Source organism: Trachypithecus francoisi, unplaced genomic scaffold (genome assembly GCF_009764315.1).
Source record: "Trachypithecus francoisi isolate TF-2019V2 unplaced genomic scaffold, Tfra_2.0 Lachesis_group18, whole genome shotgun sequence".
NCBI classification, from domain to species: domain Eukaryota; kingdom Metazoa; phylum Chordata; class Mammalia; order Primates; family Cercopithecidae; genus Trachypithecus; species Trachypithecus francoisi.
The window spans coordinates 21495255-21522748 of record NW_022681463.1 but is presented as its reverse complement, the minus strand read 5'-3'; the positions used below and the strand labels follow the sequence as shown (position 1 = coordinate 21522748).

Here is a 27494-nt window from a genome sequence, read left to right as displayed (position 1 = left end):
GAAATCCATGAACAGTACTTTCCATTGGGCCCCAAATCTGAATCTATGTCAGATTAAAAACTGGTGGACCTTGGTCCAAACTGGCCCAGTTGTATAAAAAACATAATTTATTTGGCATGAACTCTTTAAGATTTTGAGCAATGTTTTTAAGTTGGGCGGATTGACGTAAAATATGGGTTTCTACAGTTTCTTGGAAGATACAACAACCCTGAGTCGGCAATTGCATAGCAAAGATTAGCTGGAGTTAGTGTTTAGACTGAGCTTTTTTTGCCTTAGCATCCATGTTCAGTTTAACGCATGTCTGAACACTGCTGGAGTTGGCCTGATCCTGAATTCAGTGTTAGTTGCCATTTAGCTTGGTGCTCAGCTCTTTTGTTCATAAAAAATAAATATTTTTCTGTACCTATTTTTTAACCAAAAGTGAAAACGTGTAATCCAAATAAGCCATGTGTCAAGAAAAATAGTGCTTAAAAAATAATGCTTTTTTTGTTGTTGTTTTGGAAGTACACAATATGTTAAATATTTAAAATACAAATAGCATCTATGGTTAAAGAACTCACTCAGTGAACTTCACTCACAGTTATTGTTCATCTCCCTAGCCTATGAACTTGCAAAGTCTCCTTTAAGCTTTATATTGGCCATCATTTGGTGTAAATACTCTTTCTTTTTCTTTTTTTTAGACAGAGTCTCGCTCTGTTGCCAGGCTGGAGTGCAATGTCACGATCTCAGCTCACTGCAACCTCCACCTCCTGTGTTCAAGAGATTCTCCTGTCTCAGCCTCCTGAGTAGCTGGGACTATAGGCATGCACCACCATACCCAGCTACTTTTTGTACTTTTAGTAGAGATGGGGTTTCACCATGTTGGCCAGGATGATCTCGATCTCTTGACCTCATGATCTGCCCGCCTCAGCCTCCCAAAGTGTTGGAATTACAGGCATGAGCCATCACGCCTGGCTGGTAAACACTATTTCTTAATTAAATGAAAGTAAACCAAAAGCTAAGAAAACTCTACTATTTCTGATGTTGGGACCAGGGAAGAATCCTCCCTTCAATTAATGCCCTCAAAAACATCCTCATAATATATACAACTAGACGCTGAAGTCAAAGTGTACGAAAATTTATAGCAAGCACAGGCTAAGAATTGTTCCTATTTTATGTCATTGTAACATCATCACCATTAGGAAAATTCTCTTTCTGTTCAATGTGATGCAAGCTAACAAATGATTACTTGCCAGCCACTATGCTGTTCTTTTTGCACCTTGCCATTTAGCCCTTACATTAAACCTAGGAGATAGATATGGTTATCATTCCACTTAGTAGATAAGAAACCTAAAGCAGAATGACACAGACCCTGTGCTGTAATATTCCACACTGCTTCACACACAGTTGAATTTTTTGTCTTTAAACACATCAACCTAATATAAAACTCCTTGGTCTACGGCAGTGCTATTCGACAGGAATATGATTTGAGCCATGTATGTAATTTAAAATTTTCAGGCTGGGCACGGTGGCTCACACCTGTAATCCCAGCACTTTGGGAGGCCGAGGCAGGTGGATCACCTGAGGTCAGGAGTTTGACACCAGCCTGGCCAACGTGGTGAAACCTGTCTCTACTTAAAGTACAAAACAATTAGCTAGGCATGGTGGCGGGCACCTGTAATCCCAGCTACTCAGGAGGCTGAGGCAGAAGAATCACTTGAACTGGGGAGACAGAGGTTGCAGTGAGCTGAGATCACGCCGTTACACTCTAGCCTAAAATTTTGGTGTGTGCTTTGCACTTAGAGCACATTTGGAGTTGGACTAGCCACATTTCACATGCTGAAAAACAGCTTGTGGCTATAGCTAAGGAATTAGTGTGGAGACAATGTTTTAATACATTATTCTCCTATTTAAGATAAGAAAGTTTAAAATATCTCCCTAGGAAGCCAAACTCTTCTGGATGATTATTCATACACTTTCTGATTATTTCATGATTATTCATACACAAGGAAAATGGAGAAATATTCTGTCTTTTCATAATGCATTTTTGTCTGTGATTGGAACTGTAACATAAATAACATAGACACTTTATTGAGGGATTTGTTCTTGCCATTGCCTCAAAGGCCCTACAAGGAGTGTTACTGCTGTCCCTTAAGTGTAATGGCTACGAGGAAGGTTGCAAGTCATCATGGATGAACTACTCTGTGATTTTCAATCTGCTCTGGGGAAGTGGAGGAGACGCATTAATACAGGAGTTGGCAAGTGTCTGTGGATGTTAGTATCAGCAGTAAACAAAATAAATAAATGCCCAATTATGACCATGGGAAGGGGCTCTCTGAGATGTTTAACTCTTTAAAAATAGTCGTAATACTCATAAAACTGGCCCATCACTGGGTTAAATGACTCAAAACCACATGACTCATTTGCGTTCAAATAGATTTGAGGGTATTTCACAATCTTTGGGTAAAGAAGGTTCTTTTCAGGTAACAGCTCTGAAGCGTTGGTTCTATTTGATTTGTGATTAAACATTTTAGAATATAAAACTTTTTAAAAAATATGAAATTACAATTTTAGTGACTTATTACTTGGGTGCATACGGTGAAACACTAAGTAAGTTAACCAAATTGACATTCCTTGTCCCAAAATGCCTGGAACGAGCTTCTCATGAGATGTGTCGTATTTAATAATTCCTATTAATTTTTAAGTGTGCATTATGGAACTGATACTTTCATCGCCATGCTGCAAATTGTGATTTGTAATTGGGTTTCCTTTTGTAATATAGAGAGTCAGATCAACCTGGCAGAAGTATATGGCTCTGTGGCAGCAACCATGTTCTGAATACACACAACTTTCTCCTGGGCTCAAAGTATCATGGTGCTAAAGAGCTGAGTTTGGGCTTATTTTGTAATTCTATTTGTTAAATTAATTTAGAATATGCAAATGGATTTATTGTGAGATTTAAAGTCCTTTCCCTCAAGGGAGCCCAGAATATTAGTTTAGCAGTTTTTTGGACACAACATTAACTCAATTTCAGGGGCCAGTCAATATAATGTCAGCATCCCATAATCTTAGCTGCACAGTGTCATTTTCTCTCTATTTTTCGCTTCTGAGTCAAAAATCTTTTTGAGAGATTACAAGTATGTCAGAGTATTTCCAACAGAGAGAAAGTTTGTAGATAGCTTCTATCTGCAGCCTCAAATGCTTACTTTTTCTTTATTCCAGCATCTACGGTTTGCCCTTTCTCTTGGGTACTCAGAAACCCTACCAACTACTGAAAATTGAGTTTAGAAATTTCAAGCAACACAATCACTTTGTAACTTTCCTTTTGTGTTGCGTTCTTTCTGTGTTGCTTCCTGTCTATATTTCTCCCTTTCCCATGCCTTGGTTTCTGCTGAAATCTACATCTTGATCACTCCAAGAATAGGCTGTTGCCACCTTAAGATAACCCTCCCAGTCATTAAGCTGTGTACCTTCTTTTGGGCATCCTAAGAATATCTTCATCAAATACCACTTTGATGAGGGTACTGTCCTGTTTACAAGTCCTGACAGTATATTACTTATCCATTCCTTTAAAAAATCTGGGGTATTTACTAAGTCCTTGACTCTCTACTAGGCATGGACTTGACATGTCATATCCCTATCCTCAAGAGATTGACAAGTCTGAAGTCGGCAGCCTTGCCTTCAGGTCTTCCATCTCTTAACTCACCTTGTTGCCTAGTATCATTAGCCCCAACTCAATAACCAATTTCTCAAGCAAATGTGTCTTGCCCACCGTCCCCGGCAACCAGTATAATTTTTATGAGAGTTTCTCTGCCATTTTCCTTACTCATCGTGCCTTCCTCTCCCCTTTCTTTCAAACCCAGCTCGCTTACCTCCCTCAAAACTTGCTAAAATCCACTCACCACCACATCTCGTGTATCCAGGAAGCTCCTTACGGTTGAACCAGTCTTTTACTCACCCTCTTTTCAGAACCCCTGTACTAAGATTTCAGCATGTCTGTTGCCTCAGAATTTTCACATTGTTCCATACAGTGGGCCTCCCCAACCTGAAGATTGTAAACTAGTGCTCAAGAAAAGAACATGCCTTCCATCCCTAACATTCCTCAGAGCAAGAACTATTGCAATTTGGATATAGTAGACATTCAATAAATATTACTTCTATTATATTACTTTTTTCTTTCTTTCAGTCACACCATGTTGGGATGAAGACAGGTAATAGTCATATGCGTTAAACATCTCCCACTTTATTGTAAATTGTGCCCTGAATACTTGATGGTTTTGGAAAAGGATGTAATATAGGTCTTTCTAAAACCGTGCTTTCTCACAAAAGAGATAAAATTAAATACTCATGGCATGTGGTTACCCAACAGAGTGGTAGCTTCTTTTTAGGTTTTTTGGAACATCCAGCTCGACAGACATTATAGATGAATGAAAGATGAATGACTGAATATAGGCTGAGAAGGCACATCTCCCTCTAGCTCTCACCTAGATGTAGTTGCAGCTCAAGATCTGCTGAAGAGTGATGACTCTTTGTACTCAGACTTCCAAAACACCTATATCTATACTGTCTACCTATACATAGATAAAGATATCTATACTGTTTCCACAGTTAATGGAACAAGTCTTCTTTCCCTCAGATTTTCCCTTCATGTCTTAGAATTCAGTTCATCTTTCCAGAGGCTTGTTGACTTATTTATTACAATTTAGTTTGGTAAATTATTAGCGGGGGAAAGTGTATACCAGTGGTTTCATAGTCTTCACACGTGAACATTGTACGTTTCCCTAGGTGTAGGTAAACAGAAGAGAAAGATGTACCAAAATGCTAAAATGATGGGAACATTTTTACAATGAATTATTAGAATTATTAAGGAGAAAGGAAAGAAAGGGAGAAGCAACTAATCTCTTTTGTAAAGTGCTCACATTGCACATTTACAATTAAGCTGTTCTGATTTCTGTAATTAAAATAATTTCCTCTGAGAGGTCTTAATCATTCATGCCCATGAGTAAAAAAAGGCTGTTGTCATGAATGAACGATTAAAAGGAAGATCTTATTCAGATGCATTAGTTCCTATGAGAAATCTTTGAAAACAAACCACGCATGAAAAGACAATCAGCGGGTTTGGCCAGGGTAATTTTGGCAATCTGTAGAAAACACCATTGCATGTGTTTATTCATCCCTTCATTCAGCAGTATTTATTGAACACCAACTCTTTGGCAGGTGCAGTGGGTGCGATGGTAAATAACACCTAGCCCAGCCTTAGAATTCCCGTTCTAAAGTGGATCTCAGACAAACGAGTAGTAGAGGTCAATGAGGACTAAGATAGGTATTCATGAATCATAATAACTCGGGTGACCATTGATACAAGCTGAACCTATGGGGACCCTTTGACCTTAGACCATTTTATTTTGCCAGTCACAAATTTTGTATCAACAGAAGCATAAATTCTAATGAAGATATGAAAATTCACTGTTTATTGAGACAATAAAACTCCATAAACAACTAGTTAATATTTATTGTCTAGTCACAAAGTATATGCAACCGCTGCTGGAGATAGTTAACTTTAATTATATATGTATGTAATATAAATACATGTTAATATCATGACCATAATATGAAAATAGTATAGGAGAAAATGTAAAGAGAGGAGAAACTTGATGTAATCCAAAGCTCATTAGACCAGAAATAGGAGATACCTGGAATTGAATTCTTAGTTTGACCCCTAATTAGTTGTCTGAATAACTTAATTTCTTTGCTCTTTGATGAAGTGAGGAGATTAGACCACATGAAATGCTTATTGGGAATGAAATTCCCAATGTGGCGGTTATTGAAGTCTTAGACATATGATTGAGAAACTGAAGTATAGATTCAGGACTGCACCTTTGAGCATTTAGATCTGCCCGGGAAGGGGTTGGCCAAGTAATGCACTAGCGGTTGATTTTAAAGTTGTAGGCTGTACTTCATTGTATGTGTGTTTGAATATGGCTTGGGAATCTAACTGCGTCTGATTGTCATCCTTGTAATTGGGCTTAATTCTAATTCTGGGGTAACATAGCTTAATTTTATAATAACAGGATTTTTTAAAAAATCACTTCAAATTCCAAAGACAGTGTTGAGCAGCTGGATACTTGTATACCTAATGGATCTCCATGGCCTCCTAGAATTCAACGTGTTTTGCTGGCAGAGCCAGACATCTACATCTACTATACTATGTTTTTGTACATAATTCATAATTTTAATTTTGGCACTCATGATGTATTTGGTGTTAAATACACATTACTGCCAGAGATAATGGATGTCCTCCTAAGGAAATGGCATTTGCAATGTTCTCTATTGCATCTCACATTTGATTGGCATGTGTATCCTAGAAAATTTGGCATAGCACTTTGTTAGAGGGCACAGTGCCATCTAACAGTCGGGGAGGAATACAGGCTGAAAAGTGATCACAAATGAAGTCAGCTAGGAGTGTTCAGGAATGAAGATTTGGCTCACTGCAGTAGAAGGAAATAAGTACTCTTATGAAAATCTTCTTTTATATGAAAGTTTCTACCGACTATAACCTTTAAATATATCTCAGGAAGATTGGAAGGCACTTTTGCTAACTTGGAAGAATTATGTTTAAAATTTAATTGTATAATAATGTTGAAAAACAGCATTATGTTTGTATTTACTGTACAGTTTGTTAAATCAATATGCAGGTGAGTCTAGTATATCAAATCACATAGTCAACAGGCTTTTGTTTACCGAGTAAAATGAGCAGAGGATTATATCCTTCTGCCACTTGTTACTTAGTGAAATTCTCCAGTTACTGAGCTTCTGTTATCTCATCTTCAAAGTGGGGATAATAGGAAGTGGAGATGATGTACTTACCTGAAGTTTTTATGATGGTTGTGTGAGACAAAAATATGATAAAAGTGTTTTGTAAGCAATAGCAGATTGCTAAGACTAAGAATAGTCTATAATATCAAAGTTTTACATAGAAGTGAAAAAAGCAAAATGTATTCCAAAGTAGTTGACGACAAAAGCCTATGACAGAAATATCAAATTTAAACACTGTAATATTCTGTATTATAAATATGATGATGCTAATCATGGAATACTATACTGGTTCTGAGGAATAGGCTCTCTTTATGTCTACTCTAGTCTCATTACATTGCAGTAGGCATTGGCAAACAAAGGAACACACATGGAAGTCATCTCAGTTTTTCTTCATTTCTAAAGTTTATACGTATGTGCACAATGTCTTTTGGAAGCACATACTTTGTAGACTGCACATATGATACACATGGGGTTTAATCAATAAAGTTCAGCAGACATCACATTCCTATTCTGTTCTTTGTATTCTCTCCAAAGTCTCTTTAAGGCTACAGTCAATGATAAGATTTTTGTTGTAGATGATCAATTAAGGCCGAAATAAGCACTCCAAATAATTTCATGATTTCTACTGGAAATTTTAAGGACTTAGTAATTTGTGGCACAATATGTCTAAAATAAATACCACCAGCTCTTCCTAAATTAGAGTCATGCAGTATAAAGTTAAAAGTAAAAACTTTCTGATTATTTATCTCTCTCTCTCCAATTAATAGTGGAAAACCACTGAAAAGAGACTTTTTCCCCACAAACTCTCAATTCTTGTACACGTGGTTTTATTATTGATTGTACATGGGAACTGACTGTGATTCTGTTACTTGAACTTTTATTGTTCCTTGAGTGTTGACTTCAAAATTACATTTCTTCTCTGTTGGATCTTCTGAATGGCTATGATCCAGTTTCCAATCTAGATGGATATTCCATCCTCTCTCTTATTGGCCAGTATTATTCCCAGAAGGGAACTGTCTTTTGTGCTTATTAAAGTTTATTTTGTACAAAAGTTTATGCCCCTTATCTTGGTATTTAATCAGTATTTTAATGTTAAGCAGGCAACATATGTATCCATTTCAAGGGGATAAAATGGTAATTAAAAATCCAGTGTAAAAATAATTACAAATATTTCTGCGGAAATGTAGAAGAAATGTTATGAACATTGTTCTATGTTTGCTATTTCCTCTTCTGACGTTGTCATTAGTAATGAAAATAAGTTTTATTTAAAAACCAAAACATGGCCAAGGAATACTCTAATTAAACGGTGGGGATAGTTTTAAAAATTCAGCCAGGCTCCGGTAGTATAATTCAAGTAGGCTAGGTAACATCTATTTGTCTTTCCCTGCTTCTTGCCTATATGTAATCTTTTCTTCTTGGTACAATGCATTGGTGTGAACAAGGGCTTAGCACCACTATGGCAAAGGAACCATTGGATTTATAAATAAGGTAAAACAATCAGTTTATTGTCATTTTACCATTCTCCTCAACAATTTCATTATCTTTCAAAAACCCAGTAGAGGTTAAAGTATATAACTGACTCACTGGGTAAAGCTTGTAACATCATTTGCAAGTCTTTAATCAAATTTTTACATTCAGGATAAATTGTTCTAATAGACCGTTCTATAAAATGCCTTAATTACTGTATTTTCACTCCTAAAACCTTCCTTTGAGATGGAATAAAAAATGTGAATTTTAAAATTTGACTATATTTAACACCTGTAGACAATTTGTGTCTTATCCTTGTGTTAGTCAATCCCCTTTTAAACTCACATAGTGGCAATAATTGTGTCTTTTTGAAGTAGTATAGTTGATCAAACTCAAACTGCCTTCCCCAGGTAATGATACACATTAATGTGTTTTCTGAATTTCTTTACTGATGCTCCAGAAAGGAAGACAAGTTCATTTTTATAATTTGATTTTTAATATTAGAGTTATTGTTGTCCTCGTGGGAATATTTAAGTACTATATATTAACACTATTAAAATTCACAAAGCTACTCAAGTCAATGAAACACAGTAACATGTTCGCAGGGACAAGATAAAATGACTGTAACTCTTGTCAGATGTCGGAATTGCTGTAGCCTTTTCCATAAATCATGGTGGGAGTATCATTATCATACGTGATTAATGACACTTCACATCGTGCATCTGATTACAACCACAAAACAAAGAAAATAAAGAGGAAATCACTCAGGAACACCTTCTGTGCAAAGGTTGGGGTGTTTCTTTCAAATTACCATAATTTGCTTACTCAACAAGTCTATTAAACACAATTCATTGGAACCCACAGAGACCTAACAGAGATTTTCCTGACGATATTCAGATCTCTTTCATAAACACTGAGTGAGCAGTTTGGGGAACAGCAGTCATCTTTTTTCCTTCATCCCATTTCTTATTTGGAAATCTCTGAATCCCTATTTATTGATCCAAGTCACCTTACATTGAAAAACGATTTTTTTCACAATAGTAGTATTTGATTTATTTAAAGATAACCTTAAACCTCATGATTCTGCAAAATGTTAGGGGTTTTTTTTCCCCAAAACTCTGCTTTTTAGTTCTCTATTCTCAAATCACACTTGTTTCTTAATAGAATGAACTTACATGTTGTATTTTCATTTGGAATATGTTGTTAAATTTTCACTGGTGATCCACTGAAATCACAAGTGAAGATTTTCTTTGAAATACATGTTAAAATTATTTTAATACAAAACGTATTTTATAAAGTTGAGATATCTTCTGATTTTAAGAAGCATCTATATATATGGAATAACATGTTTTAATTATAGACTACAGAGTATTCTTACTCATTAATCAACTAACTAATCCATCAATATATTCTGCTTGATAACACATTATTTGTATCACTTTTTGTTATTTTTAGAAATTTACAACAATGAACCTTCTTTTATTGAATGGTCTATCCTTAAGATACCTAATTTACTTTCCCACCTAAAAGAACCTAAGTAAGATTTTTTAAAAAGAATAGACATTCTTTTTCAGAGCAGTTTTAGGTCCACAGCAAAATTGAGTGGAAGGTACAGAGATTTCCCACATAACCTTTCCCCTCCTTCCCGCACCGCCCCCCCCCCCCCCCCCCGCCCACCTCATGCACAACCTCCCCTGGTATCAATGTCCCCACCATAGTGGCACATATGTTATGACTGATGAATCTCATTGACAGTTCATTATCAAAAAGGACCATAGTTTACATTAGGTTCACTCTTGGTGGTGTACATTTTGTAGGTTTGGAAAAACGTCTAATGGCATGTATCCACTTTTACAGTATCCTGCAGAATAATGCTGCCCTGAAAACTCTGTGTCCCACCTGTTAATCTCTCCATCCTTACTAATCCCTGGCAATAACTGATATTTGTATTGTCTCTATCATTTTTGCTTTTGCAAAATGGCATGTCGTTGGGAATCCTACAGTATGTAGCCTTTTCAGATTAGCTTCTTTCACTTAGCCATATGTTTGTAAGGTTTCTCCAGTCTCTTCATGGCCTGGTAGCTTATTTCCTTTTAAGGTTCAATAATATTCCATTATCTGGATATAACACAATTTTATTTCTCCATTCATCTACTGAAGGATATCTTGGTTGCTTCCAAGTTTTGGCAATTATGAATAAAGCTCTCATAAATATCTTCATGGAGGTTTTTGTGTGGATAAAAGTTTTCAGCTCCTTTGGGAAAATATCAAGGAGCAAGAATGCAGGATAGTATTTATAGTTTTTGGGAGAAACTGACAAACTGTCTTCCAAAAGTGGCTATACCATTTTTCATTCCCACCAGCAGCGAATGGGAGTTTTTGTTGCTCTACATTCTCACCCGCATTTGGTGTTGTCAATGTTCTGGATTTTGGTCATTCTAATAGGTGTGTAGTGTATCTCATTGTTGTTTTCCTTTGCATTTCCCTGGTGACATATGATGTGGAGCATCTTTTCATATGCTCATTTGCCATTTGTTTGCATATTTACCATTTGTATGCCATTTGTATGTCAGTGAGGTGTCTAAGTCTTTAGACCATTTTTTGATTGTTGTTTTCTTATTGTTGATTTTAATTATTCTTTCTATATTTTGGATAACAGTCTTTTATCAGATATGTCTTCTGCAAATATTTTCTCCCATTCCGTGGCTTCTCTTTGCATTCTCTTGACAGTGTCTTTCACAGAGCAGTTTTTAATTTTAATAAAGTCCAGTTGATTGATTCTTTCATGGATCATGCCTTTGGTGTTTGTTCCTCAGATGCATATGAATTGGAGAGAGAGTATATATCAGCACCCTTGCACTGTCATCTCAGTTCTTTCCTTCAGGCTCAAGAGGCTACAACACAGCCTCCTACAAACCATGCTTCCCAAAATAATCTTATTTGGGTGAAAATTGCCTTCCCTATGGGTCTACTCAACAGCAGCTGAAAGTTGAGAGTTAAGCAGAATATCGTGACTCCCAACTGATGTCAAGTGGGTTGAGGATAAGGCAGGATGTCCAAAGAATGTTTAAGTCCTCTGGACATTGACAATCAGCAAATATTAATGGAGCACTTATCTTGTTTCCGGTGCTGTGGTAGGCAGAGTGTACTGAGAGGTCCAGAAGGCATGGATCCTCACTACAAAAATCTCAGAATAAGAGACAAAGGAACATAGACAAATGAGAAATGTGTAGGGCAATGTGTGTAGGAAAAGTATTTGCAGTTTACTCCAAAGCGTAAGTAAGAAACTGTGTCTCAACGGTGCAGTGGGTAGTTGGTGGACAGGCTTCAGAAGAACCTAAATATCCTGATGCCTGAGTTAATTTTACAAACATATAGATATTGTCAAGGTGGACGATGTGTAGAACATCATTCTATGCAGATGGGACTGTGATGGACATGTTTGAGGTGGCTATACCTTCAATTAAAAGAAATTAGTACTTTGCAGAAACAAACCAGGATTGGATTGTGAGTCATAACTTCAATCATGGATCCTCTTGCTGACCTCCAGACCTGGTTCATTGTGCCTCCATTTATGAAACATGGTTAAAATAGGCAAAGCCAAATTTCTTGTGGATGTAGTAAAATCAGAAGTCAAAGAAAAATAGCAGTAACTACCATTTCTCATTACCACTGTCTGGTGCCTATTTCTTGATGTAGATTCTTATTCAACATTTCCTATATTAAAATGGCAATACAATACAATATTTACAGTCACATGTCACTTATTTAGTACCAAATGGATGAAATGTACTTTGTCACTAACATCACTTGAAGACATTTTTCCCACTGGTCACTATTAGAGGGGGTATACAATTCATCCTTATTGGAAAAAGAAAAATAGATCACAATAAATTGCAAACACATCAGGGAGTTTACTCCTAAGCATCAGGAGAGAATCAAAGAAAGTTTTCGTATAGAAGGAAGGCGGCAGAATGAAAGAATCACTCTGTGGGAGATGACAAATCATAAAAATATCAGAGGTGTTGCAAAAGATTTGGAAATGATCAGCTATGTCAACCCATTGTGAATTTTATAGGTAGCTCAAGTTTTGTGCAGATGTTATCCAGAATAATTTGATCAGGTCCTGGCTTGTTTGGAGAATAATAAAACAGTGCCTTTGTCAGCATGTGCAAGTGATATAACAACGGTTTATTTTTATTCCTTGAGAATTGGAAATTTTCTTTGTCTCTGAATAAAAAGAATAAGGTCAGAGATTCAGCCCACTTTCAGGTCTTTGGAATATACACAAAGTAAGGTAGAAAAAAAAAAAGAAACTTTAAATGGAAATCTATTTAAAATATTGAGAATATCGTATGTTATTTATAGGACTATTGATAACTGTTACTTTGCTTTCTGAACACATTGTTTTCAACAAATGCGTTAAAGCAAAGTGCTAGTACTACTAAGGGCTAGAGAAAGTGGAATGGGAGAACTGACCTTTAAGTTACTAATAATTTTTCCAAATAGAGAAAATGTACACGTACACCCAGAATAAAGAACAACACAGAAATATCAGTGCCAAACCATGTAGTACAGACTGTACATAATATATACAGTCAAAGAGAGGAGTAATCTTTGTGGACCATAGATAATGGGGAAGAGGAGAGAACTGAATTGTAGCATTAGTATTTATTTTCTTTTTTCACTTTGAGAGTGGATCAACTGCTGCTAACATATATTAATTACACATTACAATTCAAATTCTACCATATAACAAAAAATCAACTACCCTTTAAAATAATTTATTTTAAATAATATTAATTATAATGTAAATGCATGGGTTGTCTACCACTTAACTGTTTGACTGGTTAGTTGCTATTGATATTTTTCAGTGCTGAAAGTGCTTTATATTCCCAAACCTTTATTCGTGCAATTAAGTCTTTTTTGATGTGGTCAAGTTAATCCCAATTACTATCTGTTGTTTTGTTAATAACATAATATTTCTACACTGTTGTTATGTTATTAATAGAGCTTGTATAAATAAATAATGGCTAATTGATTATGTTTTTATGTGGGGTCTATTGGTTATGAAATTTTAGTTTGCCCTTTTAGGTCCCATACATAATTTGGCATCAACACCTTATTATTGCAATTTGGCACCAACACCCCTTATTATTGAAAACAAGTAGAAAATTTAAAACCTATCTCCAATGGAAGCTGGAAGTCTGGATGAGATCACCAAGGAAATGAGTGCATGTAGGGAAGAGTAGAGATCCAAGAACTCTAGCTTCAGAAACCTCAAAGAAATGGACAAATCAGCAAAGAGGATCGAGAAAAAGAACCAATGAGATAGAAAGGACACCATGAAAACATGATGTTCTAGAATTCAAGTGAAAAAACCTGTAGGGCGGAGGAGGGAAGGAGGAAAAGCAATGTAAACTGAGGCTGAGAATGGCCTATCAAATTAGCCATGCGGAGCTCATCCGTGGTATCGACCAGCAGTGTTGTTGGAGTAGTGGGGGTGAAAGTCTAAGTGGCTTTAGGGAAGAATAGGAGGAGAGTCACTGTGGGCAGCAAATATTAACAAGACTTTTGAGGAATTTTGTTATAAAAAGGGAAGGGAGACATTGAAGCTAACTTCAAAGTAAAATCAAGGGAAAGAGGATCATTATCTGATACTACTACTAATAATTATTATTATGTTAAGATGGAAGAAATGAGAAGTTGTATTGTGCTAATGGGAGTCAACACAGAGAAAACATTGTAATAAACACTTCATTAACTTAGGTAATCTCTTTAACATCTCTGTGGGGTCTATACTATTATATCTTCAATTTAATAGAAGCAGTAAGGTTACATAACTAGCATGTGGGCAATCTGGTATTTTATTCTTGGCAATATTGTCCGGTCTTAGGTCTTAAGCACTTTCTCTTAAACAGTATCTATCTTTTAAAAATGCACACACACTTATACCAGCTAAATTATAGTGTATCCACATAACATTTTCTTTAGGAAGTTTCTTAGTGATGTGTCTACTTGTTATTTAATTTTCATTTATTTTACTGAAAAATAAACTATTCAGTGTTATCGTGGTTGATACAAGTTCTCATCCGTTTCTCAAATGAATATAACTGCTTTATTACCAATAAATGATTTTATAATCTGTAAATATTCATTTGACAGTTTTTATCTTGAATTGGCTTAAAGTAAAAGAAAGGAAGATTTGGTTTTAAACTGAGAAAAAACTTGGGTGATTTTTGTCTTAATTTACAGATAAAACTTTCTTTTGTAGTAGTTCTGATTTTACCGTTGTCTATCATTTTGACCAAGAGAAAGATAGCACGTAGAATTACGCATCAGTAGTTTTCCCTTTGTACATATCTTTTTTGGGGAGAGCGGGGAGCACAATTCAACTCTTAACAACCATGTAAGCATTTTATGTGGGTTTTGATTTCTATGAGCTGGATTGGGAACTGTAGAAGGCATCTAAAGAGTTCAGTAGCCTCATGACTGACTGACTCATGCCCTTCCACTCAGTCTCTTGACCACCCTGGAAATATGTGAACTTGGAGAAAATGCTACAGCAACTAATAAATCAGTGGGTTCCCACTCATCTTAGAATAAAACACAAGGCCCCTTAACATGGCCGCAAGGATCTCAGTTGTACCATCTCAGTCACAATACTGGGGCCTTCTGTGCCAGCACATCTGGCTGTATTTTATTTCTTTACATGATCAGTCTTCCTACTTCCTCTTAACTTAGGGTGTTAGCCTGTGCCATTTGTCCGCCCTCTTCCTTCCCCTCAACTCTTAGCAGACATTTACTCATTCTTTAGACACTAGCACCAGCATTGCCTACTCATGGAGTCATCTTGGGCCACCCTAAATCAAATTCTTTCTTCAGAGGTTCTCAAGCCAAAATTCACCTCTTTGTCTTAATTATATCACATTGCAGTTTTGCACTTGGTGTGTGTGGCTATGTGGTTGACATATACTTCTCATAGACCCTTAAAATAGGGACCATGTATCTCCAAGGCCTTATTAGCGCCAGGCCCACAGTAGATATTAAATACTTTCATGCATTTTTTTTTTTAAACAGGAGGTACATTAAATTGTTGGATTCATTACTTCCACTCTCTCAAATGTGAGAAATAAAAAGCTCATTTTCATCTTTTCTTTGAAGTAGGGTAGTTTTTGCTGGATATAATTTCAGTTTACTCATAGACCTAAATTTGGTGTTTAGCAATCTTTTACCAACTTTATGTGGGTGACAATGTGTCAGAATGAAGAACTTTGAAATTTCTGTGCAGAATGTCTCAGCATCATCCATCCTTGGAAGTAATGATGTTCTTGGGGGCTTTTTCTATATGGTATTCTTATGTTTGCCTTACAATATTTTCCCAGACTTCAAGGTGGAAGTGGGATAGGCATTCCACATTAACTTGTGTATGTGTTATATAAAAAACCATAAATTAGAATAATGAAGACTCTTGATCCTTAACTATCTTTATAGCTCGCCAGAATCTGTCACAACTAATTCTATTGCACAAAATAACTATTATATAACAGTAATTTTGAATCTCATCTTTTCTTAGTTGCTCTCACTATAACAAAATGAAAATATAATAACTCACTAAGTCATTTTTATCGTTAAAAGGGTGGGCTCAGGGAACAGGCATTCTGGGTTTGCATGCAGGACTTGGAACTTCTACCTTCTAGTTGGGGACTGTGTTGCAATTATATAACAGCTTTGTGTCTTGGAGGGTTTTTATGTGGAAAATTGGAATACTAATACTACCTTGTAGGATCGTTTTGAGGATTAATAGAGTAGATCCATGTAAACCTCTTAGAACATTGTCTGTCCATAATACACATTAAAAATACTAGCTGTTATTCATAATAATATTATTATTACAACTTGTGAGAACTTTTTCTATTTCACAGTAGTAAAAAAAAAAAAGAACTCTTTTGTATAAATTTCATGAAGGTTTGTTGAGCACTTATTGTATGCCAGACAGTGCATGTTTTGTGAATATAAGTGAATAAGACATTCATTTCAAAATGTAGGCAAGAATATGTATAATTTTGGACAGTGTGAATTTAGCGAAATCTTCAAGTACCTGGAGTTGTATATGTTAAAAAAAAAAGAAAATATTCATCTCTAACTTTTAACTACAGAAAATATTATAAACCCTGATTTTATCCAAAAACCCATGAGAAGACAGCCACTAAATGTAGATAGGAGGGACAAATAACAGGAAGCTCAGAGCCTAATTCTCTCCCAACAAAATGTTTCGAGCTTTCATTTTAAGCCCATTTCTGGCACCTGGTATGATTTGCCCTGGAAAGGTTTTGCTTTTATTGCAGCTGGTTTGCTCTGCGCTGTCTTTTGATGAATTTCATTATCTCACGTTGCCTCTTTAATTTTACGTTGGTATATGAGCACAAAGTAGAGAACTATTGGAAAACAGTGAAAAGAACTCTGGTCTAAAATCAGCCCTTTCCTGACTGTGACAGCACCCTCTGACCTCTTTACTGGTCGAGTTACTTCATCTTTCTGGACCTTAGTTTACATCTTCTGTGAAACAAAAAGGTTGTATTAGGTGCTCTAAAGTGTTGGAAGGTTATGCTTGCCTCTCTGCGCATCACTGTCCCCTGTCAGTAAGGTAAGGAGACCTGCCTGCCCTGACCTGCTGCTAGGATTTCATGAGTCACCATGTCTGGAAGTGCCTGGGACATGACAAACCCTCTCTCTATCAGTGTTGTTTTTCATGGAATGACACTAAACCCACTTAGGAGTTCTCGTGGGTGATTATAGAAGTTTTTGTGCAATTTGGTTTTCAGAAATGACAGCACAGTAAAAGCAATGTGCTCTAGTGCCTAGGAAGTTCACCAAGATTGAATGAAGAGCAAATGTAATTCTATCAGTGCTGAATTTTTCTTAAGTTCTCTCCCACAGTAACAGCTAAATGCCAATTCTAAAGTATTTAGGAAGGCAGTGTCATAGAGTTTTCAGCACTCACATTAAAGTTTAGCTGACTTCTGGGGAAAATAAGCCAGCCTGAGAATGGACTTTCCTCCATGCAGGGGAGATATTGCCAATTCTCTACTGCTCCATGAGTTAATATTTAGGGGGTTACGTCGGGGGCTACCAGAATGGAAAGGCCTTTAAGTATTGCATCTGATTCAGCCAGCAAGTTGAGTCACAAAGTGGATTACATAAAAGGAGGAGGAGGAGTTTGTGGTGCATGTGTCCCAGAAAAGATTTCATTCATCTCAAAATCTCAATTCTGAAGATAAATACTGCCCTAATATGCATCCCTGGGAACCATATATATACAACCCCCATCACATATAAGAAAGTAACTATAAAGAAAATAGTGTAAGCCTAAAGATTTTGGACAAATGGGCTTAGTTGCCACTGTATATAAAGGGGCAAATCCCATCACGAAACTTCCAGAGTAATATCCCCATTGACAGTTATTATTCCCTATGTAGCCACTGTAGTATATTCTGTTTGTTTCTCTGCTTTCTTTCCCTATGAGGTTTATGGCCTTCCAAAGTATGTGCCATTTGTTTTATCATTTTTTCTCTCTCTCTCTGGTTAGACCCACTCTTTTGATAACATCTTTTAAGATACAGAAAAGAGTGATAGCTTTTGCAACTCTGTATTCTCACTCATAACACTGTATCTGGCCCAAAGAATGAATCCTCGCATGCTGTGTGACCTATAGTGAAGAAAAGATAGGAACAAGGATATGGCCCTTCCAGTTTTGGCCTCTCCTTGTTTATTTTAATCAAGGTGATATATGTGCTGTAAAAACAAATACCCAAAGCTACAAGACTGACTAGAGGTAACCAAATAGTAAGCTTTTCTTTTCAAATTAATGTAGTGTAGACACAGGTCATCAAACTGCAGCCTGAAGACCAGGGCCATCCTGCATTCTGTTTTTGTAAAGAACATTTGATGTGAACATTGTCACACCTATTTATTTTCGTATTAGCCATGACTTCTGTCTCTCTACAGAGTTGGGTAGCTTCAACAGAGACCATATGGCCTACAAAGTCAAAAATATTTCCGAGCACGTTCTTTACAATTCATGTTCACCAATTTCTGTTGTAGAGTATTTATAAGTGGAAAATGAAATAATTATCATTTCTCTTAGTAATTTGTTAAATCCAAAGAAAACATGTTTTTATGTTAGAGTTAGCCAAAGGCCTTATGTTTTTTCAGACTTTTAATAGTCTCTAAGCATATTCTTCATACATTATGTGTTAGTGAAAACAGTAAACTGATTAGGCTCGATTTATGGTAAATGAAAATCTACCGTTATAGCTAAAGTCACGTCCATCACTGGACAGCCATAAATATACAACTCCAATTCATTGTGACATCATAAACTTCTCTTCTGTAGTTTACCCTGATGTAAATTGTACTCCACCTGGTATTTATGACCTACAGTTTCCCAATACCAGAGTGCAGTTTATGAGACAAATGAGTCTAGTCCTCCACTGTCATTCTTAGATTGACAGAGTCCTATATTAAACAGGGATCAACTATATATGATGTGCATTTGTGTTGCAAAAAGATACAGCAGTCTGCTGGATTTATCAGGAACGTTTTGGGAAATAAACATCCATGCCCTGGGTAAATAAAAGATGAAATCAGTACTAGTCAAAAAAGGCTTAAAATATGACTGTTCTGTTTCTAAAATGTTTTTCCATCTTGCCTTTGTAGGGAACACTCTTAAAATGCATTGCTCCCTGATAATGGGCTCAATTTAATGAGTAAACTTTCCTTAATTTTCCCTTGTATTTTGGATATACCATAATCCTGCCTAATTTCAAATTAGATACAATGGCAGATACTTAGGCATTGTGAATAAAAATGCCCACCTTATAATAACCAAATTAATATTTGAATACTTAATTTTATGTAATTATGTACTAGTTAAGTATAAGGTGATAACTGCCTTTCTCCTGCTTCTTGATGTGTGAAAGCTCTGCTCAAATCCTCCCTCTACTGAGCAATCGTCCCAAACAAACCCAGTGCTGCTGCAACTGCTGTTGCACTAAATGATTGTTCTACACGGTTAACACCGCACGTTATACTTCCCATGAATATGTGACACATCATTTCAACCTGACTTCTACCAGTGTAAAATGCTGATAGTATACATTACTGCCTGGTACCCGCCTTGTGTCATTTCTCTGTAGGCTTCCCCATGCCACCTCTCAGCCATATGAAATGATTCCTATGGAAGGAGATCGAACCCTGTGCTTATTTCTTTTAGACTCCAGAGGATCTAACAGGGCAGTAATAAAAGCTAATATTTATTGACCACTTGCTCTGTGCCAGGTAATTGTTATCTCATTTTATCTTCACAATGACCTTATAAGATAGCTACTTTTTTTATAGTATCATTCTAGTTTTACAGACGGTAAACCTGAGGCACAACCAGGGTAAGCTAGTTGCATAAGGTCACAAAGCTAGCAAGAGGTAAAGCTAGAATTTGGCCTCTATGGGCTGAACCAAATAGAGAACTCTAATGACTGCACCACACTGTAGGTGTCCAGGGGACAAATCCTTCGTTGACAGGGTCACAAATGATGCATAGAGATGGCTTTTGCCGTGTAAAAACTGGTGACTTAAGTTATCCAAATTTTGTGTAAAGATAATCAAAATATACATTTCAAAATACACTCAGAAATACGTTCATTTGTTTATGTTAAATGTATTAAAAAGAGCTTAGGACATTAAGTTCCTCCATGAATGGGCATTTCATCAGAATTGGATTGCAGTGGGTGACACCATAAAAAACTAAAATCAGTCAGGGAGATGTTTTAGAAGATATGGTTTGTAAAAGTTCCTTTGAGGCCCTTAGACTAGGCAGTAAATGTACTGGCCCCAAATCCTCCTCCTCTCCAGTTGGAAGATAAAATTGCTATTATAATCATGGGTCACTTCAAGTTCAATGGAACTTACTCTCTGGGGAAAAAAAATGGCCAAATAAAAAGCAAGTTTTCTATCTATTGTCAATGATAAACGTCTGACCTACTTCAAGATCCTTTTGCCAGGGTTCAACTCATTTCTATGCAGCCAGGCCCAACATGCCAATAATGATGGAGAGCGTGAGGCACCAAAGGATTCTGCGGATTGTCACTTCTGCTCTGCACACAGACAGCACTTCGTTTAAGTGGCTTTCCAGATATTTCACTGTGGATCTGATGGAAGGATTTTGTTTAAAGCCAGGGGTTGTAACCTTTTGTCTGTGAGATGGAGCCTTTGACCAAAGGTGTAGCACAGAAACTGCCACCCTGTGTCGTCCGTATTATGCAGCCAGCTTTGCAAGACTCCACTGAATTTCACATATTTATCTTCTCTCATCAAGGCACATGATAATAAAGGTATTGATTCTCATGCACTGCAATTTTCTTTTCAACTAATTCAACATGTTTTCATTGCCTGTGGGAAAGAGAGCTAATTCAAAGACAGGAGTCCATTAATTTTAGAAATGTAAGGCAAAAGAAGAACTGATGGATAATTTTGGAAAATTGTCCTGTCCTCTGCTTACTGCTACCATAATACCTTCAACTCCTGGTGACTGGATTGAGATATTATTTTAGGTCAATTTAGATAGGTGAGATTCTCTGAGGTCACGTGATTTGAATCAAACCAAAAGCCATAGACCAAAATTGGGTAAGTGCCATGCGGAAACAGAGGGCAAGAGTCCATGCTTAAGGGTACTGATGAGCAGAGGCAGAGTCCTTGACGCCAGAATCAATGGCCTGATGTGTCCAAAAGGAAAGAGTGGTGAACTCTGCAAGCTTTGAAAAGCAGCTAAGCGGTGGGATGATTCATTGTAGCATTCTTCTAAAGAGTGAGTGCCTATATGCCTTTTTGAAAGTAATGTTATTTACAGCCAACAACTAGAAACAACCTAACTATCCCTCAGTAGGAGACTGCGTAAACAATTGTAGTGTAGCCATACAAAGGAATACTACTGAACAGGAAAAAGGAACACAAAGCTGATACATGAATTGACATGGATGAATCTCAGAGATATACAGAGCTGAAATGTCCAGAAACATCTATCTTTATAACAGAATGATTTATATTTCTTTAGGTATATATCCAGTAATGGGCGTATGTTCACTGCAACGCTGTTCACAATAGCAAAGACATGGAATCAACCTAAATTTCCATCAGTGATAGACTGAAAAAAGAAAGCAGTATACATATATACCATGGAATACTGTGCACCCTAAAAAAAGAACAAAGATCATGTCATTTGCAGGGACATGGTTGGAGCTGGAGGCCATTATCTTTAGCAAACTAACACGGGAACAGAAAACCAAATAACGCATGTTCTGACTTATAAGTGGATGCTAAATGATGAGAACACGGACACATAGAGGGGAACAACACACAATGGGGACTTTTGGAGTGTAAAGGGTGGGAGTAGGGAGAGAATTAGGAAAAATCATTAATGGGTACCAGGCTAAATACCTGGGTGATGCAATAATCTATATCACAAACCCCCATGACATATGTTTACCTATGTAACAAACCTGCACGTGTACCCCTGAACTTAAAACAGAAGTTTTTTTTAAAAAATGGTTAGTCAAAAAATAAAAATTTCTAAAAGTATGTAATGTAAATAATTTTTAGCAAAAATTAAAGTTCAGAACCAAATGAACATCTTTTGTATTACTCCTTTACTTGAAGTGCAAAACCAAAGTTTCTCTAGCCTAGCAGAAAACACCTCAGTGCTTGCCCAGGGCCAGTGGTTGGGGTAGGAGATGACTGAAATGTATATCTCAGTATGTTGATATTTTTTTTAAGTGAGGCTATTTCCAAAAATTTCCTTTACATGGAATAATTCCAAGATATACCCAATTCATGAAATAAGGTTGCTTATATTATGGTGAAATGTCTTTGGGCATCAGTGTTATGTGTTGCATTTTGTTCTAGAAAACCCTTTGGTGAAAACTTGAAGCATTTTATAGTTAGCTTAATAAACCCTGTTTGTTCCTTTGAAGTCTCTCTGACATTGACGTAGGGCATGACAGCCTGTGTGTGAGCTGACAAGTCTGCGGACTGGAGTTTGACGTTGGACTTTGCCGCTATTTAGCTATGGGATGTTGGACAAGCTACTGAACATCTTCAAACCTTAGTTTCCTTATCTCTAAAATAGGGTTATTATTAAAACCCTCTTCATAATTCATTGAAAAGAGTAAATTAGAATGATTATAAAGCCCTCAGAACCATGTGTATCCTGTAATAAGCTCTCGCGAAAGGCTAGTCATTCCATTTGTATAAACTCTTCTTGGAAACCCTTGCTAACATGCCCCTAATGGAGGGAATCAACACTCCGTCTATTACAGCCTTAACCACTGACATCACTGGTAACCTTTTTGCTTCTCCTGCTCCATTATGAGCTTTTCAAGATGATTAACTCTGGATCCTTTTCATCTCTCTATTCCCAGAACCTAGCACCACAACTTTTATAGAGTTCAGTCTCCATCAGTGCAGAAACTTCATTCTTGAAGCTTAAATAATCAACGTTTATTTCACTCTCATGCTTTTCTTCAGAATGAGCTGCAACAGAATCCATGCCCTGTTGTGGGACCCAGCTCTAAAGCCTGTATGGACCTGAAGGATTACACAAGGGCAGCAGGGGTTACACAGAGACGAGCTAACATATTTTTACGTCTCTCCTCTTCACATTAGAAACATGAAAACCAGATTGAAGTCCCTGATATTACTCTGGAGAATGCCCGGGTAAACCTTGCATGGATTTTTTGTGGAGTAGGATCAAGTGAAGAATGTTTCCACACTTGAGAGTGACTTCACAAATGCTGAAAGTTTGGTGCATAATATTTTTGGGTTAGACCACAGTGCTGCTTCCCATGGTGCCCGCTTGTCATATTCATAAACATGGACTTCATTTACTAGCTTTTGTCCTCTGCCAAACCTCATCCCATGCTTTTTCAGTAATGTTAGCTAGGATGTCTGCACACTTGAATATTTAGGATTAGACCCTCAATCCCAATAGCCTATATTACAAATTTTAAGATTTCTGTTTATATAGTTTTATCTCCTTATGATTCTTTTATTGAGTTAATAATTCAGTTAATGATTATGATAGATACATAATAAAATTATAAAATAAGTTAATTTTGCTTACAGCATTGCTTAACTTAAATGTACAATTTCACATAGAAATTTTTGATAACATGTTCCTTTCCTCATGAGTGATATTTTAACTTTGGATACTTATGGAGAAAAGGAAGGAGTTAACTGGGATATAGGATTTATGTAAAGGTCTCTCTTTCCCTCTCTTTCACTGCCAAAAGGACAAAGAAATCCCTGGGCAAATATCTGGTACTACCTAGAAGTGTTTATCTCACCAAGGTGTTGCTGAAGGGCACTTTGCATACTATTAATATTATTTGAGAGAGGAGCAGACAAACCAAACCAAACAGAATCCAAGACAAAGAAAATGGATTGATGTAAGATTTTAACCTGACTGAACCCTCTTCTGAATATATCTAAGTGGTATCTCCTCGGCCAACAACAACAACAACATTAAATGCAAATATTTCTCTCTATTCCCTTTCCCTTTTTCACAACCCACAGATACTGTTGGCTGCAGGTAGGAGGAGAGAAGTTGTGAACTGCTTTTATACCTTATGTGTTCTCAACTGAGTAAGGCAGTCTTCATGCACCATTTTAAAACTTAATTTTTGGTTGGGGTACAAGACCTTGAACAATTCCGCTCCTTTTAATATACCCGTGCCACTAAGTGATGTAGCAAAATACATTGAAAGTGATAAGCCCTTTGATACTGGACACCATCTGCTTCAAGTCCCTTTCTTTTTACAACCCACAGTTGGAAAATGTTTCACACATCCCTACACATTGCCAGTTGATTGGCTGATTCTCCAGTTTAACTTCAAAAGGGAGAAACAGGTTCAAATCAGTACAGAACACTGATGACCTTTGAGAAAATGATTTCCCTCAGTTGGAGCTTAGATAGTGCAGAGATGTGGCATTTGTTTGCAGTTCGACTAACCTGTCCAGTTTTCTCAGCAGTGGTAGACTTCTATCTGGCACGGTCCATCTGCCACCCCACAAGGCTGTCATAGCTAAGAAGGAGAGGTATGAAACACAAAAATCCTCTGCTCACATGATAGTATCAGGAATCAGTCATATGATATAGAACAAAGATCCGGTGATTTCTTTCCTTGGCGCTACTGTCAAATGTTACTTCTAAAATACAAATGCTTCTTAAGGAGTTCACTTAAAATGGCATTGCAGTCACTCCAGAATCCATGCCTGGCCTCACATCCCTATGTTTTCTTAGAAACTTAACATATTAATATATTCATGGATGTCCCTGCATCTGAATATTTCAAATACAGGGCAATTTAAAGTGGTGAACCAATAATTTTCCTAGCATGTTTCTTAACTGAGGGGTATTTTCTGCATACCTAATGCTGCATTCTCTCTAAATATGTTCTTTCCAGTGAATGGTATGGCTTTATAATTTTTCAGTACAACAGAGGAATGAAAGACATAAGGAAATGAACACATTTTTCCTGGTATACTCCATAACTAGTTTTAAAAGAATGTTTTTAAAAAGAGGACCATTGCGATGAAAGGAGCACAGTAACCTGAGGCTGGAGATAGCAATTTTGATCTCAGCTCAGCCTCACCTGAGCCTTACTTGACTTTAGACAAGTCACTTATATGATGTTTCTCAAGATAAAAGTGTTTGGAAGATTCAGGATTTGAATCCTTAACTGCCTGCCAAGTGAAGCACCCTGACTTTCTAAGGTTTTAGAACCACCATCTTCATTATCTCTTGTTCCTTCTATTTTCACATAGCCTCAAGTTGTCTTGACTATAACCCAAAGATGATACTACTTTTTTGTTACATTGTTGTAAGAATTAAATGAGATCTTGTCTGTCAAGTACTGAGCAAGTAGTGTGGCTCATAGACGTGTCTTGATACATGAAGGCGCTCATGATTCTTCTTGCTGTTATTTTTTATGAGGATGCGTGCCACTACTACAAATGCAAAGTACTACTACTATTTTTCCAACCACAATTGCCTTGTGCTCTACTGACATTAGTATATTTCCTACATAAATATGCTGGAGAATATGAATTTGGCTAGTTTTTATTATAAAATAGTCTGTTTTTCTAGTTATATATTGCTGCATAACCAGGTACCCCAAAAACTTACTGTTGTGGGCTGAATTGTGTAACCCCAAAATTCATATGTTGAAGCCCTAACTCGAATGTCTCAGGATGTGACTGTATCTGGAGAGAGGGCCTTCAAAGAGGTAACTGAAATAGAGGTGTCAGGGTTAGCCCTAATCCAGTATGACTGGTGTATTTATAAAAGAGATTAGGATACACACACACACAGGGAGAGAGAGAAAACTGTGTGAACCTACACAGAGAAGACGACAATCTACAAGCCAAATTAAGAGGCCTCAAAATGAGACCAACTCTGCTGACACCTTGATCTTGAACTTCTAGCCACCAGAATTTTGTGGAAAGAAATTTATGTTGTTTAAGCTACCCAGTCTGTAGCATTTTGTTATGGCAGCCTTAGCAAACTAATATAAAAATCAATATCTATCTTTCTCACGAATTTTCCGTTTGAGCAGGGCCCACAGGGATAGCTGGGTTCTGCTTCACTCAGTGTCTTCACCTGCTACAGCTCAATAGCAGGGGGTTGGAGTCATCCGAGGCCCAGCCACTCACACATCTGGGTGGTGACTCTGGTGGTTGCCTGGGCCTTTGGCAGATCTGTCGGCCGTAAGACCTGCATGTGGCCTGTGTTTCCATACTGTGTGGTGCCCGGTTCCAAGGGCCCCCAAATGAGAGTGAGGCAGAAACTCTACCACCTTTTCTAACCCAGCTATAGAAGATATGTAGCGTCAATTCTGCCACATTCTACTCATCAGAAGCAAGTCATAGTAGCCAGCGCAAATCAAGGAAAGATCAATTAGTCTCTAATGTTTACATTTTAAAACATCTAGAATTGTTAAATAAAAATATTCTAACTACAAATAAATTAATTTTATGTTATTAAGTGTTAACACATTTAAAATTAGACCATCCACGTACTTTTTAATGGAATATTTATGGTGGTTTTTTTCTTTTTAAATCAGTCTCACTCTATCACTGCCAGAGTGCAGTGATGCAGTCACCGCTTGCTGAAGTCTCAGACTCCCTGGGCTCAAGCGATCCTCCCACCTGAGCCTCCAGAGCAGCTGACTACAGGCACACACCACCATGCCCAGCTAATTTTTGTTTTTTTAGAGATAGGGTTTTGCCATGTTGCCCAGGCTGGTCTTGAACTCCTGGGCTCAATTGATCCTCCTGCCTCTGCCTTCCAAAGTGCTGAGATTACAGGTTTGAGTCACCACACATGTCCTTTATGATTATTTATTTGGATTTACTCCGATATTTTAAAATATTTAATTCAGCTATTCGTCTTTTTTTAAGTGAAAGCAGGACAGTTAAAAATTTTTTCACTATTACTTTGAGGTTAGGTTTTGTATGACATTACTATCCTTTAGCAGTGGTATACGATGCCTCTAAAATGAGGAAGAGGCAGGGAATAACGGGAGGCACAAGGTATAGCCAACAACACATGCTCTAGCATGAGACAGACTCTGTCTGCATCTTTCTGAATTCTGACTTTGTCACTTACAACTTGTCTGACATTTGGCAAATTATTTAAATACCAGAGCTCCAAGTTTTTCAACTACCGAGTGGGGTGACTAACACCTACCTCAAGGGGGTGCTGTGAGGATTAAATAAGATATTATTTGTAAAGTTCCTAGCTTTGATCTTAGCCTGTTAATTATGCTCCCCTTAGCTCTTTAAGGTAATACAACACAGATCAAAATGTCACGCTTCGAGTATATTAAACTGTAATGACTTCATAGAGGATGATAATCAGTTGTCCCTAAAATAACCTGTTTGATCTGTGCTCATCGTCTTTTCCTAAAGTGTTTGCATGACACCAGACTAAACATCACACTGGGATTTCACAATAACACTTCACTATAGAGTAAATTTTGATATCAGACACGTTTTGCCTTTTTTCCAAAGCCTCTCATGTATCAAAACAGATTGGAAGTCAGGTGTTAAAGCACATCTTCAGTGAGTTCCACTTTTTAGTCCAAGAAGAATGTACAAGTTTATAGTATTTTTCCCTTGTA

At 37.0% G+C, this 27494-nt stretch overlaps 1 protein-coding gene and 1 long non-coding RNA gene across 2 annotated transcripts in view; both read left to right on the top strand.

Annotated features, from left to right (window-relative positions):
- Positions 1 to 27494, top strand: part of GPC6 (glypican 6) — a 1232941-nt gene that overhangs the window by 632491 nt on the left and 572956 nt on the right. The gene's annotated exons all lie outside the window — the stretch shown is intronic.
- On the top strand, positions 452 to 21849 carry LOC117063619. The gene is made up of 3 exons (XR_004429013.1): positions 452 to 463; positions 12404 to 12415; positions 21716 to 21849. It is a non-coding gene; the product is annotated as an uncharacterized LOC117063619 (long non-coding RNA).